We start from the raw sequence: 18044 nt of genomic DNA, 5'->3' as shown, positions 1-18044 counted from the left end.
TAGCTGAACCTAAAGTTCAGCTAGGGTTAAATTTAGCTGGTCGAACCTTAAGTTCTGTAAAGAGAGTTAAAAATAATTTGAAACCCATATGCACTCGAATTTTCTTAGGAAAAATTACCCTTTAATTCCTTCTTAGTAGTTTCCCCCTCAAGAGATCCATATTCTTTTACTCTTTTACCCCTTTTCAACTCTCCAATAAGTTCCACCACTTTGGTCTTTTTTTAATTTTTCAAATCTTCTAAAAAAGACTCTAAGTCTTGCTTGGTCCTCACTCAAGGATAATTACTTACATAACCCACGTTTGTTAGGACTCATTAGTATGGATTCGCGCTTCTACCCTTCCGATGTTCTTCAAAATTTAAAGAGTTTCCATGGCATTCAATTTGATTTTACTAAGTTTAAGGACCCATGATTCTTTTATCCACCCTAAAGAATTCTCTTGAAATTCTACCCTAGTTTTTTAAGACTCTCCCAAGGAAAGTGACTAAAGAAGCAAAAAAAACCTATCATCTAATTACATGTCATTTGGCTAGTTCCCTCACAATTGGCTCAAAGTCAAAGTCTTATGACCACTCTACCCCTCCCAAAGAATTCTCTTGAAACTATTGACTTTTACTAACCTTTCTATTGATCATCATGATTGGTGAGACCTATAGGTGAGTGAAAGACCATCAGGACAGCGAGAGGAGAGGTAATTTAGATTTTTCATGGAGGTTTTAATGTAAATATTGGGAACTCTATGATTTAGGATAAGTTTATCCTTAAGAATCTCCCAAAATCTTATAAATAGGATTCCCATCAAAAGCAAATGGGGAAGAGCTAAAGTGATACAAAATTTTGTCATTTTCTTTCATCAAAAGTTTCTAGCCTACTTAAACTATGTCCAAACACCCAAGAAGCTCTAACCAAGAAGAAGAAGAAGAGACCAAGGTGGGGAAAATGCGTACTATTTAGTTTTTCATTATATAATCCCTATCTCACTCCTCACTTCTATTTAATCATTTTTTTAACTTGCAAGTAGTTTTATTTTATGTTCTACTTTCATATAATGTAGATCTAGAGTTTTTTAGTTTGAGGCATGGGGAGAGAGAGTAATTTCTCTTTGAGAGGTAATCTCCCCCTATAAGCCCTCAATAAGCTTCGTGTGAGAATTTTAATTTTCATCAAGAATATTTTAATTTATTTTATTTCTATGCACTTTAAATTCCTAGTGATAATTGGTTCTTTATTTTCAATGGCATAAGAACTAGAGAGTAATCCCACACTTTAGTGGGGTAATCTTCTCTTTATTAGTCCATTCATGCATACACATTTGCACACACCACTATCTAAAAGGGCTATGAGTTAGAGTGTGGATCCCTTTGGATCTATCTATACTCCCTTGGCCAACAAAAAATAGTCTCAAAGAGGGCACAACTCATGTATAAAGGTCCCTAGCCTTCTAATGGTGGGGTCCAATTCATGGATGTCTCCTAAGGGCTAAACAACAAAAAAAATGCTCCCAGGTAAGCTCATAAGCTTTCAAGAAGATGAAGTCCATGTGGATTTTCACCAAAATCCTAGGTTCATAAAAAATTCCACCAAACAATATTTTTTATTTTTAGCTTGCTTATTAGTTTTCTATAGTTAGGTTATGGTGAAGTTTCTTAAAATTTTCAATAAAATTTTCAATATTTTTTATTGTAATCTCACTTTTAGTCAATCAATGGTAACCATCTTTGGATAGGAGGGAAAATGTGCGTAAACTGAATTCCCTTATCATAGAATCTCTAGGAATACCTTTTCGCTATCTTTTGGATACGAGAGACTCTATAAGCCAAGAAAAACTTTTTGTGATGCCCATTCACACCTTAATTGAATGGTGGCGACTCCTAAACCTATGTAGATGAGCTCAGACCCCCAAAGGTTTCAAAGCCCACGTATCAACATGTGTGAGTGTGTGTGCGTGTCACTATACGCTAATGTCTTGTTCGCTTTATAGTTTGGAATGTATTCCCCTACATCTTATGTTATTGACATGTACATGTTTTATATGGTCATGTGCATTAAATTTCTCTTTGTAAATTTGAATTTGTAGGTGATCTTCTTTGCTAAAGTGTATATGTTTATATGAACCGAACGAGTCAGTTGAGATAACGTATGCATTTACCTATCACTTGTTTTTCAGTTATTATGTAAAGCCACAACAATTTCAAGGTATTTTGTTGTGTTGGACTAACTAGTGTGATATATGGCCAACATAAAATTGTTGAGAAAAAATGTAGTTGCAAACCAAAAACAAAAAGTATTGTTTGATATTATTAGTCTAATATATTAAGTAGTTATATTGGTTTACTCTTCATATATTCTACTTATTTTTTTTTTTTTGAGTTCTGAAAACTATCTATGGTGTATTTTGCTTGTTAATTCTATTTTTAGCTCTTAAATATATCCTTGTTTTCCAACTCATCATACAAACTTGGGTTGTAGAAATTCCGTAGAGAAAGAACAATGGTAGAAACGGTTCCACTTTAAAAAAAAAGTATTTGAGGAAAAATAATAGAGATTTGGAGGAACAATACCCATCTTTTCCATATAGCTTGAATTACACAAGATAAACTTGAAAACAACCCTTAGAAGGTAACCTACGACACCTTCTTCTATGTTTACCAATTGTAGTTCCTCTTCAAAAAGTTACAAAAGATGTGAAACATTTAAACCTTCTTAAGATTGTAAATATTAACTTTAAAAATATCTTGTACTTATTTGTTGTTTAAATAGATTGGTAAGGGAAGAATCTTGATGGAAGGCAAAAGAGTTGCAATTATTTGGTTTGGTTATGTAGTTCAGCAATGTATCAAGCTGCAAACATACTTAAATCTTGCAATATTGATGTTACGGTCGCAGATGCCTGGTTCTGTAAACCTTTGGAGGTAGTGCTCATCAGAAGATTAACTGAAGAACATGAGATCCCAATTACAAGGGATGAAGGAGCTATTGGAGGTTTTTGGTCTCATGTATATCACTTCCTAAGCTTAAATGGTCTTCTAGATGAACCCCTAAAGGTAAATTTCTTCCTTCAATTTTGCAAGATCAAAATGGTTCTGTTTTTTCTCAATTCTGATTCTATTTGGTACTTTTATGCAGTTAAGAGTAATGATGCTTCCAGATAGATACATTAAACATGGATCACCCAAAGAGCAGATTGAAGAGGCAGGGTTGTCTTCAAGGCATATTTCTTCAACAATATTCTCTCTTATGGGGAGGTCTAAAGAAGCTTTACAGTTCAAATGATCAAAAACATGGGAAGCAAGTTCCTTTCCATTTTCTTATATTTGTAAATATTTGGGATCGGATGTAAGTATTGTAAACTTGTATTTGTAACAGCTTTAATGCTTTGTAATGTTGAGTAATGACTTGATTGTAGATTACTATTGAAGTTTTGTTATGTTTAATGGTATGTTCTAATCATTAATTAGGTTGTGTTAAATAATTTAAGAAATGAGATGTAATAAGCAAAAGTTGGTGTGCAAGTAGTAGCTCTAATTATTTGTTTCGGTGTGTTTTAATCATTAATTAGGGTGTGGTAAATAATTTAAGATATGGGTGTAATACAAAAAAGTTGGGGGTGCAAAGAACTATTATTTTTTGGTGAATTTATGTCAGTTTTTAGTAGTGAATTCAACACTTAATTTGACGAATCTAAACCCTCCAAAAGTGTATTCTACATAAATAAAATAAAATTGACAAGTTGGTCCGTCATGTTTTACAACATTCGACGATCTTGAACAGTCAAATATAACATTTTTTACATAGTATTGTGCAGGTTAGAAGTAATGTTTTGGTAGGATGGATTAGGGTTTTGATTGGTCGGAGGTAAATGATGAAGGTTTTTGGAATGAAAGGTAGTTATATAGATAGTGAAATTGATGGATAGGAGATAGGGGTACAACTTGGTTCGGTATGGTTCGATTTGGGGCTAAATCAGAACTGAACCAACATAGGCTAGTTCCACTAAATAAGAACTAGTAGAACAGAATTGAATAAAATATAGAACCGAACTAAGGTCGATTTGGTTCTATGGGCTGCCAATATCCTATAAAACTTCTTGGAAGCAACATATTTTAGATGAAAATAAAAAAAATAAATTGTGACCATGAAATTTTATTATAATAAATCATTAATCAATCCATAAAAAATAAATCGCCAATCTATCCGTAAAAAAGAAGTCACTATTTTATGTCCTAACTAATAAAAAACTTCCAAGTCATTAAGAGCTTGCTTCTCTGTTTGGTTCGGTTATATATAAGCCTTGAATCGAGAACCGAACTGAATTGGTTGGTTTGCCATTTTATTAACCCAGAACCGAGTCACAAATTATTTGAAACCGAACCAAACCAACCTAAAGCTATCAGTTTGGTTCGATTTCAATTTGAACCAGACCAAGTTGCACCCCTATTAGGAGATACTATGATAAAAGATGGTGTGTAAGAAAGTTACGATGGATGATAGTTGGGAATGGTAAATAGTGAGTGATTTAGGAAACAAAGTAACAACTGACAAAGAGAAAAGAAAGAAGATGATAGTGAGGCGTGGTTATTTGGTAGCAATTTTTTCAGGAGATGGATTGCAAGCATGCTTCCCACAACATCAATTGAAGTGAAATTCAATCAGGGTTAGGGTTATGACCTTTACCAATTTTGGACAAGAGATTTGAAAAATTTTATGGTCTAGATTTCGTATGAAGAGATGTCAGTTGCCAAGTATATAAGTGCAGCTTTTATCCGAAGTGCGATTAAGAGAGAATTGAAGTTTTCCGAAGGTATTAATTTCGTTACTGAAAAGCTTCCTCGCATTCTTGTCCCCAATGCACTTATATGACGTTCTTACGATGAAATGGGTGAGGGTTGTGATTTATCTCGTCAGTAGTTGAACTTCCTTCTTGTTCTTTAAAGAAGGCATAATGATTAGTTCATTGATATAATCTGGATTTACTTTGATTCCTCTCTTGGTGACTAGATAACGAGGAACTTGCCTGAAGATACTTGCAAAGGCGCACTTTCTTGGATTCAACTTCATCCTATTCTTTTTTAGTATGTTGAAGGTTTCTTGTAGGTCCTGGATATGGTCTTGTCTCTTTGTACTTTTGATAAGAGCATTATCGATATATATTTCCATAGTCTTCCCTATATGTTTCTCGAAAATTAGAGTGACTAGACATTGAAATGTTACCCCTATGTTTTTTATTCTGAAAGGCATGACTCTGTAGCAGAGTATGTGATGTTCACTCCAATTAGAAATTAAAATCCACAGTCAAGGAAAGCACCATTTTCTTCCTCTTCTTTTGGATCTACTCTATTCGAGACAGATACGATACAATGATTTGATTTCGGAGCATCTAGGGATACCATAGAGGGAGACGTTGAAACTTGAGTATTTTATCTTGTTCCCACCACAAAGAGAAGAGATCAAGGATTTGGTCTGACAAGTGGTGAGGTGGTTAAATCCACTTTAGATCTAATTACCTTAACTTGATCTACAAGGAATTTGAATTATGCTTCCCAAAAAAACTTTATTTAGATAAATAAACTAAAAAAATGGTTCACCAAATTAGATTTGAACTCAAATCACTTAGACAAAGCAAAAAAGGTGTGGAAAATTCTTGATTCCTTATTCAATTAAAGTTCTAGAGAAAAATTTACTGAGTTTCCCTATAGAATTCGCAAACTTCGATCCTTGAACCAAGGTAGGCCCCTCTATTTATAAAAGCATAGAGTGGGGCCCTTACAATTGAAGAGAAAAGAAATAATCTTCCCTTGCTTTTTTATTTATAACGAATTCAATTCACTATAAAAAAAATTTTAACACTTAAGTCCCTTTTTCCTCTATCATTTTGGCTTCAAAATTCTGATCTATGCCTTTAGTTTCTCATATTTGGGTCCTTCAAAGTACTGAAACTGCTTCAGCCATTGCTCATGGAGCTCTGATGGTCCAAAATGGTTCTGATTTCCAAACACAAAGTTGTTTAGAATTGTGGGCCCAAAGTGATGTATAATAGGAGTATAGCATGAAAATCTTACAAATTTGTTAAAGACTAAGAGAGAAGAAAGTTACAACTACTAAGTTAAACTATTCCTTGTAAGGGTATTTATGTCTTTTTGCATTTCATAGAAAGTAAAACCCTAATTTGCCAAAGATGAAACATGAAACAGTCATTTATGATTTCGAGGAGGTAAAATATTAAAAAGCCCAAATGCTAACCCTAGGTCTTGCATTTGTGGATTTTGTTTGGAGATTGTGCTTGAGGTTTTGGGGAGGGGTTGGAAGCCTCAAACTAGTCTCACATTTATGACTTTACTTGGGGCTTCCATGTTTATAGGTGACGGAGCTATGGTTCTTGATTTTATAGTTCTTCAAGTGATCTTCAATTTTCTCTCTTTTCCTTCGCTATTCCTTTCAATAAGGTAGATTTGTTAAAGTTAATATTCTGTTAGCTTCTTCTAATTTTGTATCACTTGAAATTCATTTATACATGGTATTTTTGGAAAATATTTTTGATATATGTTGTTTAGAATGCTTTTCTATGTAAATTGTAGGTTTCTATGCCATTTTGCTTCTCTATTTTGTTTCTTTGATTTCTTGAGATAGTTATTTTTGTTTCCAACTGTTCTTTCTTTGAGAACTTAGATCAAGAAACACTAAAAATAATTGTCATGCTGAATGGTAAACATTGATCGATCCTTTCATAAAGATTCATAAACCTTCTGTTGACTTTTTCAATTTGTTGGATTCTTTCTCAAGAAATAGTCCCTATTTAGTAACTTAAATAAAACTAACATTTATCAATATGTATTATAATATGATCATCCGATTGTATTTCATTGCAAATCTTAAAGATTTGATTGAGGAATGGGTTCATCGAATTTCTTTTAATGCTCCCGTTGTTTGATAGTTATTTGTGTTTTCCAACCGTTCTTTCATTGAGAACTTGGATCCAACAACACTAAAAATAATGGTTGTGTCTAAACAGTGAACATCAATTTTTTCAACAAGAAATATCAATTCGTTGAAAATCCATCTCTTAAAATTTTCAAAATTATCGGATTTTTTTCTAAAGAACTTTTTATAGTCTCTACTTAGTAACTTAAATAAAACTAGGAGTAATTATAAGATTAATCAATAAAAAAAATTTTTTTTTCTAAGCAATATATATTATGATTCTCATACATTTGATTAAGGATGTGATTGATTTACTTTGTAATGATATATTTAGGAAGTAGGCTATAAGGGTTTAGGGTTTTAGGTCGAAAAGAAAGAACAGACTACTAGTATTTTGGTGAAATCCTTTAGGAGACTTTTCCCCATCCAGGAGGCTAGATGTATGGAGGCTGGATCCTCGAAGTGTCCATATCAATAAAATATATCTGTAACCTAATATATTTTATGCATTTATTTTCAGGTTCATAGTGGAATCATCAAATTCATTGAGGATTTTGATATTTACTTTTTGTTCTATCTTTGTTACCTCTTTACCTAGATAACTAATATTGGAAGAAGGATAAATCAGATATTATCCTTTTAGAGAGAAAAAATAACCCCATTAGAGCATATTAATTACAATATTAACTTCATCATTATCATTATTAAAGCCTTATCCTACAAATTAATTGGGGGTTAGTTGTTCAATTCTTGTTCCTCCAATCACTTCCCTTTACAAAGGTGTTTATAACTTGGTTAATTTAAGCTTATTTCTAATTGTTCTAACTGCCTAAATATTACCACACACACTCTCATAGACATATATTACTTTGGGAGATTTTTTTTTGTGATAAATTTATTTAATAGATTGACCTAGAAAAAGAAATTCTTTACACTAACATAGAATTAGAGTGAACTAAGTATTCTTCACAAAAGGTAAAAGATGATTTCCTAGAATGACAAGTTTTTAAGGATACATCTTATTGAACTTGTTGGGTAATTTCTACCTTGATGGATTAACAAATATATACATTTTATTTTCATGTTATTGAATTATGTGACGTGATTTATTTTTTCTTATTTCAGGTTGGCTTTTGATATGTAGGAACATTTTACTATAATGATGTACACCCTCAATATAATTTTCATAAATGCCCCCAAATGAGGTGAATATATACTCTCTTTTAATCTTTTTTATCTTTGATTTTATTTTATTTCTACTTGTTATTATTTGTTTACTTTTTACTTTGTATTTGTATATCAAGAGTTCCTCGATTTGCTAAGACAGCAAGTATATAATAAGACAATTCACGCCCCAAATTCTTGGGGGCCGAAACCTACGAATGCAAGGGTGAGGTAAAACATAATCTCTATGTGGGTCCCCCAAATTCTAATACGAATGTCCTTGATTACATGTAAGAACCCAAGGCACTAAAACAACACTTTCACAATGATAATAACATAAATAAAGAAGTATGGTGATAAATAATAGTATCGTAGCAAAAATTTAACAAGTTTGACATATAAATATCTAAATACTATAAAATAACTGAAAGGTAAACTAGAACTCAAAGAAAATCTACCAATAAATAAAGATGGTAAAACCTCACACTAACATTAAAGCCTACTCTGAAACAAACTCAAAGAAAACTGAAAACAGGAAATCCTAACATCTAACCAATTACAAGTTCAATACAAACATTGGGCTGAATAGAAACAACATGGAAATAATAACCAAAATGCCACAAGAAAGTATAATGAAGTATGCCTGAAGATGGCGAGAATCTTTCTCTCAAGTTAAGTCACAAATGCAAGAACAAGAGATAAACACCACATTTGTCTCGACACTGGAGCACTCATTCTACACTTATCTTGTGGGTCACACAACTACTAGTGCCTCTGTAAATCCAGAATTTTCAATTCGTATCTCGAGAAAAAAATAAATAGTGGAATTTTAAGAAAATCTTGAAAATGGGACTCAAGGGTAAAACTTTAGGATTTTTCTGATTATTTTTAATGGAATCTGACCTCACCATTGAATTTAAAATGATTGAAAAATATACTTTAGCCTGTAAGCACACTCAAATGCGAGTCCGAATATAAAAGTTACAAAATCCTCGATTACCGAGTCAGATAAGGCTAAAATAGTGACTTTTTGCTAGAGTAAGAATTATTAAGTTTTGATTATACCATTGGATTTTTAATGAAAAATTATTGAACATGGACTATTTATTTGTCATTTTTGGAGACCAGAAAGTCGAATAATCGTCAAAAATGAAAACGACGTCAAGTTTAGGGGTCACCTCAGGTCAAAAATATAAATTTTTGTTAGAGATAGAATTTGTAGAAATTGATCATACCATTAGATCTGAAATAAAAAATTAGATGAAATAGAATATTCATTTGTTAGTTTTGAAATTCGGATGGTCAAATTATCGTCAATCAAAATAATAGGCGAAATACCGATTTCATCCCAAATTTTATATAATTAAAATTTTAATTTTTTTTCTTTTCACTTCGTTTTCTCCAACCCATCCAACAGCAACCCATTTTTTTTTTTTTTTTTTTTTTTTCGATCTTCTACCTTAGATTCCTCACAAACGACTCGTCGTCGAGGACCGATGCAGAAGGAAAAAACGTCCGCAGCCTCGACATCTACAAAATCCACCTAAATGCCTTCTGTTTTCTCATGTTTTTCACCCCGTATCGTCAAAAATCAGCCGTACGTATATACGGGAATTAAGAAACTTCTACCTTGGATTTCATCCGTTTCGAGGTCAAACCGTCCTCCACCGTAGAAGGGAGAAAGGACGACGACATAAAGATCTTCGAAACGATCGGGCCGGTTTCAAAAATCAATCGTCTCGAAGTACGAGTTACCTAAATTTTTGAGCCATTCGTCTCGATTTCTGCGCACGTGTTTCAATTCCTTCACATAGAGATTGTAAGGAACTCTCAATTTCTATTAGTAATCGTAGATTGTGAAAATTACATTTAGAATTTTATTAAAAATTTGTGGTGAGTTTCAAAAAATATAGAATTCAATTGGTTATTTCAAATTCACGTCAGAACTTGCATATTTGATATGTTTAATTGTATTTTATAACAAATTACACGTGGGTAGAATGTTTCATCGGGTTATTTCTGTCAGTTGGGTCCCGTGTACTGCTCGGACCCTGTTTTAATATAAGTTTTGTATTTTTTCAAGGTTTTTGATAAAAATGAACTTCATAGTTAGAAAAATGATTTATTATTCAATTAACTCATATTGAGTTGATGAATATCAGAAAGTGAAATTTTTTTTTTTATAGATTGGAAACTGTAAAATTCGAAAAAAAGGGAAAAAAGGTATGAAAACGGTAAAATTTCAGAGTCACACTCGAGGGGTGATGTCTGCATTTTACATTGTTGTGTTGTGTATAGGTTGGTGATCGGATATCCTGAAATAATGTTATTGGTTACATGTTTATTTACTTTCTGTTAGCGCGAGGCGCTGTTTACTTTTCCGTTCTGTTATTTATTTTAGGTCGATTGGCCACACTTGCATGGTAGGAAACTGGGTATCCATTCTCAACCTTGTATTGTTAATTTCTCTTTTATGTTTAAATGAAAATAATATATATATGTAGATATTTTGTGAGTTATTAAAGAGTTTGTGAATGCCTGAAGGGATAGTATTTCATATCATCCGTAGTGGTATACTATCCTGGGATGTACGGTAGGGACCACCAAGCTCATATGTGGTATGGGATGCGTATGAGAGTGGAGTCATAACTGGAATCCGGGATATTCTTCTCTATCTTTACCAGTGAACTTGTAATGTAAAGGTGGTCGTATACGAATGGTTTGTATATTTGGGAATCGCATGCACGCCTGATAGGCATAGACGAAGATGATTAGTCAGTGATCACTAACTATCTATAGTAGTCGAACGTTCTGACACATCGAAAAGAGACCCATTGCTTACGGTTACGTCAAACAGCCAGCCTGAGCCGGATAAATGGTCAACCAAACATGGTAAATGTAGCAACCGACCACAAAATCAAGAATTAAAAGCCAGTAAAGAATTGTAACATCATGTCCCGACTGGGAGCGATCCAGTCGTGAATCCCAACTCTCTAATTTCACTACTCCACCATGTGTATTATGTATATGTTACCTTATTTTAATATATAAAATGAAATGCAAGTTTAATATTCCCATTTGATCAATTAGATTTGTATAAAAAGAAAATGATATACTGAGTACTGTTGCTTGATGTAATATCAATTTTAAAATGTTTAGTTGCTTATCTTTGACTATATGTACCAGTTCATCGTAATTTCTTCTGTAAAATTTTGTATATTTTAAAATGATTCAGTATGTTTATTCGTTCATGTTATGAGAGATTATTGACAGAAATTACTTGCTTCCCTACTAGGTAACCATTATTACTGACCCTTTCCTTCTCTATTTTTTAGTTTCAGATTCGAAGCTTGACGAGTCAGATATAGAACACGAGTGAGAATCATCTGGTGGGTCAGATAGACAGCCAGAGTTTATCAGTTGGTGAGTATTGGGGTTATAGCCCCTAGTGGTGTCAATTTGTCCAGGACTATTATGAATTTTGTCTTGAGTGTTAGGACTTCTGTTAGAGTGAGGATGTTTGTATAATTCTGTGTTATGTTATCCTTCCATTCTCTGATCTATCGTTCATTATTAGATGTATGTAGGTTTCCGCTATTGTTATATTTTGTATATGTATATGCAGGATTGTATGTCGTTTATTAGGTGCAGGTTAAAATCCTTTTGAATGCTAACATAAACAGAGGAGACCATGCCAAAATTTTGAGGTGCCACCTAATACTTCGAGTTTTAACATGGGATTTTGTGTTAGTGTTTGGCGGAGCGCCACAGATGGTATCAGAGCATAGTATTAGATCCATAAGGGATACAGATCTGTTATATTTCGAGGAGTTGAATGATACCACAGACATTAGCGATAATCATAGAATGTCATTAGGAGTCTGATATTCGAGCTCATTAGTAGTTTCGTATTGGGATTGCGAGCTCTTCTGTGTCTAGAAATCCTTAGAGCTTATCAAGCGTAGGATAAGACTATAGGTTCATTCTGTTAGAAATAAAAAGGGTATGCATTACTAGATTCCTTATTGTACTAGCAGTTAATGCTTCTATGAGAATGATGTTGGTGTGGTTCGGAGAAATGCCTTGCTTCTGATAAAGTGAAGATTTCTGAACTTACAGGAAAATTGGACTTCTATTCAATGATGTTTCCTTTAGATCATATGCTTCTGATAAGATAATGCACACTTATTAAAGTTAGAAATTGTTGAGATAGGCCAAGTAATAAAACTGTCTACGCCACCAGAAGACTATAATTGACAAAAGGTTGTTGAGTACATTTATAACATGATAATAATATGGTGTTGGGTTTGTGTGCATAAAGGCTAAAAATATTTGTTGTAAGTGATGTTTAGGATGATACCTTGTGAAGAAAGAAAGAGATTTTTTAGAAAGATTAGGTAAGAATCTACAGAGTATAGGTGTGCAATCTAAAATAGAAATTTGGTAGGCCATCAAAATGAATGAGTATTTGGAGGTAAACTCGACGTGTGAATGATGAATTTCATTAGGAAAGGTAAGGGGTAGATTTATGAATAGTGGAACATGTTGGATTTGGCAATTGGATAAGCTAAAAGTAGTGTTAAAAGGATTAGAATTATAGTAGGGAAGAGTTAGATAGAAAATGTAATTTTGAAAGCAAGGTAGGTCAATATAAAATGTGAGAAGGAATGATTTTGTGATAAGGTTGCATTAATGGTGACTTAATGGAATTGTGAGAAATAGATTAAGAAGGTAAGATAGCAATATTGCTTATGAATTGAAAGTCAGGAGAGATAGTTGTGAGATTTGTAAAGGTTAATTGTGGTACTGTCAATATTAGATGATAAGTGGAAATATGTATGATTTAGACAAAATATAAAGTTACATGAATAAGGATTAATTGATATTACAATGATATTTAAACAGTAACTGGTCAATACTGTAATTTTGGGAGTAGAGAAATAAAGCGTGTGACTTGCAGCTTATGAGATCGTTTGAAGTAGTTGAACAGATTTTGAGCAAGTTCACCAGATGTTCCACGTGTTCATGTTGAAGAAGTATTTGTCAAGCCCTTCACACGTGGTTAGTTGTGAAACAATTTATTTGATGTAAGATTTAACCTCTTGATTAAGGTTTTAAATCATGAAAATTATGAGGAGATATCACGGTAAGTAGAAATGGAATACTGCATTGAATATAAAGATATTGGTGTATTGGCAATGAGGAGTAATAATAGGGTAAGTATGAGTAAAATATAATAGACGGTGTAATTGGTGAGAGAAGTAAACATAAAGAATAGAGAAGATTTGAAAGTATTGTTGTTGATAACCATTGGTGGGGAAGTGATACATGGTAAAATGATTGTTATCTTAGGGTTATAAAAATAATGGATTAGTTGGAATATGAATTTGAATTAGAGTGATTAATTAATGAATGTATTGGATGGACAGAGTATGGGAGACATAAGTCTACGAGTTATAAACGAGATTGACTAGGACTAAGAATAGATGGTAATCGAAAATAGGTGTTGTTTATTATACATGTCGTGTTAGTGGAATCGCGACAAATCTCGATAAGGTATGATTTCAATTTCAAGGACAAAATTTTTATTAAGGGAGAGAGAATGTAAAACCCCAAAATTTTGATTCGTATCTCGAGGAAAATAAATAGTGGAATTTTAAGAAAATCTTGAAAGTGGGACTTAGGGGTAAAACTTTAGGATGTTTCTGATCATTTTTAATGGAATTTGACCTCGCCATTGGATTCAAAATGATCAAAAAACATACTTTAGCTTGTAAGCACGCTCAAATGTGAGTTCGAATATAAAAGTTGCAAAATCCTCGATTATCGAGTCGGATCAGGCTAAAATAGTGACTTTTTGCTAGAGCAATAATTATTAAGATTTGATTATACCATTGGATTTGTAACGAAAAATTATTGAACATGGACTATTTATTTGTCATTTTTGAAGATCAGAAAGTCAAATTATCGTCAAAAATGAAAACGACGTCCAGTTAAGGGGTCACCTCAGGCAAAAATGTAAATTTTTGGTAGAGATAGAATTTGAAGAAATTTATCATACCATTAGATCCGGAACAAAAAATTAGATGAAATAGAGTATTCATTTGTTAGTTTTGGAGTCTGGATGGTCAAATTATCGTCGATCAAAATAATAGACGAAATACCGATTTTGTCCCAAATTTTATATAAATAAAATAAATTTTTTTTTCTTTTCACTTTTTCTTCTCCAACCCATCCAACAACAACCTATTTTTTTTTAAAAAAAAAATTATTTTTTCTTTAATCTTCCACCTTAGATTCCTTGCAAACGGCTCGCTGTCGATAACTAACGCAGAAGGAAGAAAAGTCCGCAGCCTCGACATCTACAAAACCCACCCAAATTCCTTCCATTTTCTAGTCTTTTTCACCCCGTATCGCCAAAACTCACCCGTACATATATACGGGGATTTCGAAACTTCGACCTCGGATTTCATCCGTTTCGGAGTCAAACCGTCCTCTGCCGCAAAAGAGGAAAAGGACAACGACATCGAGATCTTCGAAATCACCAGACTGATTTTGAAAATCAACCGTCTCGAAGTACGAGTTACCTCGATTTATGCATCGTTCGCCTCGATTTACGTGTTGTTCATCTTGATTTCTGCTCACGTATTTCAATTCCTTCGCATAGAGATTGTAAGGAACTCTCAATTTCTATTAGTAATCGTAGATTGTGAAAATTGCATTTGAAATTTTATTAAAAATTTGTGGTGAGTTTCCAAAAATATAGAATTCAATTGGTTATTTCAAATTCACGTCAGAATTTACATATTTGATATGTTTAATAGTATTTTATAACAAATTACACGTGAGTAGAATGTTTCATCGGGTTATTTCTGTCAATTGGGTCCCGTGCACCGTTCGGACCCCGTTTTAATATAAGTTTTGTACTTTTTCAAGGTTTTTGATAAAAATGAACTTCATAGTTAGAAAAATGATTTATTATTCAATTAACTCATATTGAGTTGATGAATATCAGAAAGTGGATATTTTGTTTGAGAGATTGAAAATTGTAAAATTCGAAAAAAAAGGAAAAAAGGGTATGAAAACGGTAAAATGTCAAAGTCACACCTAAGGGGTAATGTCTGCATTTTACATTGTTGTGTTGTGTGTAGGTTGGTGAACGGATATCCAAGAATAATGTTACTGGTTGCATGTTTATTTACTTTCTGTTAGCGCGAGGCGCTGTTTATTTTTTCGTTCTGTTATTTATTTTAGGTCGATTGGCCACACTTGCATGGTAGGAAACTGAATATCCATTCTTAACCTTGTATTATTAATTTCTCTTTTGTTTTCAAATGAAATAATATATATATATATATATATATATAGCTATTTTGTGAGCTGTTAAAGAGTTTGTAAATGCCTGAAGGGATAGTGCGTCATATCATCCGGAGTGGTGTACTATTCTTGGATGTACGGTAGGGACCACCAAGCTCATACATGGTATGGGACGCGTATGAGAGTGGAGTCACAACTAGAATCCGGGATATTTCTCTCTATCTTTACCAGTGAACTTGTAAATTTGGGAATCACATGCACGCCTGATAGGCATAGACGAAGATGATTAGTCAGTAATCACCAACTATCTATAGTAGTCGAACGTTCTGACATATCGAAAAGAGACCCATTGTTTATGGTCACGTCAAAAGGCCAGCCTGAGCTGGATAAATAGTCAACCAAACGTGGTAAATGCAGCGATCGGCTACAAAATCAAGAACTAAAAGCTAGTAAAGAATTGTAACATCATGTCCCGACTAGGAGCGATCCAGTCGTGAATCCCAAGTCTGTAATTCCATTACTTCACCATGTGTATTATTTATATGTTGCCTTATTTTAATATATAAAATGAAATGCACGTTTATGTTCCCATTTGATCAATCAGATTTGTATAAAAAGAAAATGCTATACTGAGTACTGTTGTTTGATGTAATATCAGTTTTAAAATGTTTCTTTGCTCATCTTTGACTATATGTACCAGTTCATCGTAATTTCTTCTGTAAAATTTTGTATATTTTAAAATGATTCAGTATGTTTATTCGTTCATGTTATGAGAGGTTATTGATAGAAATTGCTTGCTTCCCTACTAGGTAACCATTATTACTCACCCTTTCCTTCTCTATTTTTTAGTTTCAGATCCGAAGTTTGGCGAGGCAGATATAGAACACGAGTGAGAATCATCTGGTGGGTCAGATAGATTGCCAGAGTTCATCACTTGGTGAGTATTGGGGTTATAGCCCCTAGTGGTGTCAATTTGTCCAGGACTATTATGAATTTTGTCTTGAGTGTTAGGACTTCTGTTAGAGTTAGGATGTTTGTATAATTCTGTGTTTTGTTATCCTTCCGTTCTATGATATATCATTCGTTATTAGATGTATGTAGGCTTCCACTATTGTTATATTTTGTATATATATATGCAGGATTGTATGTTGTTTATTAGGTGCAGGTTGAACGCCTTGGAATGCTAACATAACCAAGGAGACCATGCCGAAATTTTGAGGTGCCACCTAATACCTCGAGTTTTGACATAGGGTTTTGTGTTAGTGTTTGGCAAGGCGCCATATCCTCAACATTAGTTCAACTGGAAGCCCAGGCGGAGGATAGGATCTGAATTGATTTGATCTTTGATTTCGTAAGCTTGGAAACACTAGCATGATGATCTATGCAAAGAAGCCAGATGGTCCACCTAAAAAAATCAACCATAAAAAAAACCAAAAAATCTTAAAAAAGAAACTTACATTCTTTCCAATGAATATTTATTGGACCTACATCCTCAATAAATGTATTAATTCGAATGTCCACCATAAAAAATTATAATAAAAAAAACAACTTCAAAAATAAAAAGTTGCATCCCTTCTAGGGAATATTTATCGGGTCTTCATTCTCAGGAAGGAAGTTAATTTATAAGGTTCACTACAAGAATAAAACTAAAAATAAAAATTATTAAACTTTCAAAAATAAATCAAAAGTTTACTACAATTAAAAAATTCATTTTTTTAAAACATCCTTCTGAGCTTGATGACCACCAAGAATATTGGACTCATTAAATGACCTGGGTGTCTTACAAAATATTGAAAAGTTAGGCTCAGTTTGATCGAAGGACTATAGATAACCCAAGAATCCTAAAGATTTTCCTCTTATTCTCTTCCAATATCTTTTGAATACTCTTGGTCCACATTGGTATAAATTGTGAAAAATAAAAACAATAAAAGAAAATTTCATGCCATAACGAGGGAAATTCCAATATTTTTTAGTCCCAGGCAATCAAAAATCTCATTCATCGATACAAAGCCTTTCTTCTAAAAATACCAACTCCATTTTTTATCATCGTTAAAGTCCAATTTTCAAGTGAATATCGCAAATTGAAAAAGAAGTTTATGTCAACATGATTTCTACCAAGCCTTGACCTAAGATGAGAATGGAAAAATATTTGCACCAATTCATGTGTAAATCTAAACAAGAAATTTGAGTTTTTCTTGGAAAGCACACCCAAGAGGATCAGGAAAAAATATAGAATATTACAGAACACACGACAAGAATGTTCTGTCTACAAGAAGATCTGAAGAGAAATTCTAGTCTAACCACAAAGGATTTATCATATTCAAGGGTTCTAACCTACAAACTATGTCATTTTGAGCCGACGAACATCATATGTCGTCAAAATATGTTATTCTTGAAAAATCAAATCTCAAAATCAAGGGAGTCTTTCCTTTTACTATCTTAACATATTTAGCGCTAGTCAACCCATTCGAGCATTCATCATCCTTCTATAATGTAGAACCGGGGTATGCCACCCCACACTAGGGTCATTTTTAAAAAGTAAAAAAGAAAAGAAAAATCATTTCAAAAGGAGTCGAAGATAAAGGAAAATGGATCATAATTTATTGCACAGTGGTGCTCCAATTGAAAGCCTTGAACAATCTCAA

General features: G+C 33.0%; 1 long non-coding RNA gene and 1 pseudogene across 1 annotated transcript; both read left to right on the top strand.

Annotated features, from left to right (window-relative positions):
* Positions 1-2831: 2831 nt before the first annotated feature.
* On the top strand, positions 2832-3273 carry LOC147398269 (1-deoxy-D-xylulose-5-phosphate synthase 2, chloroplastic pseudogene; annotated as a pseudogene).
* A 4636-nt stretch (positions 3274-7909) lies between these two features.
* Positions 7910-16502, top strand: LOC147398268 (uncharacterized). Its single transcript, XR_015180200.1, has 3 exons — positions 7910-8123; positions 11418-11505; positions 16249-16502. It is a non-coding gene; the product is annotated as an uncharacterized LOC147398268 (long non-coding RNA).
* Positions 16503-18044: the final 1542 nt, after the last annotated feature.

The sequence above is a fragment of the Akebia trifoliata genome, chromosome 7 (genome assembly GCF_017979445.1).
Source record: "Akebia trifoliata isolate Shusen 1 chromosome 7, ASM1797944v1, whole genome shotgun sequence".
In the NCBI taxonomy this organism is placed as follows: Eukaryota; Viridiplantae; Streptophyta; class Magnoliopsida; order Ranunculales; family Lardizabalaceae; genus Akebia; species Akebia trifoliata.
Note: the sequence above shows the minus strand (reverse complement) of the source record. Positions and strands in the feature narration are given on the sequence as shown.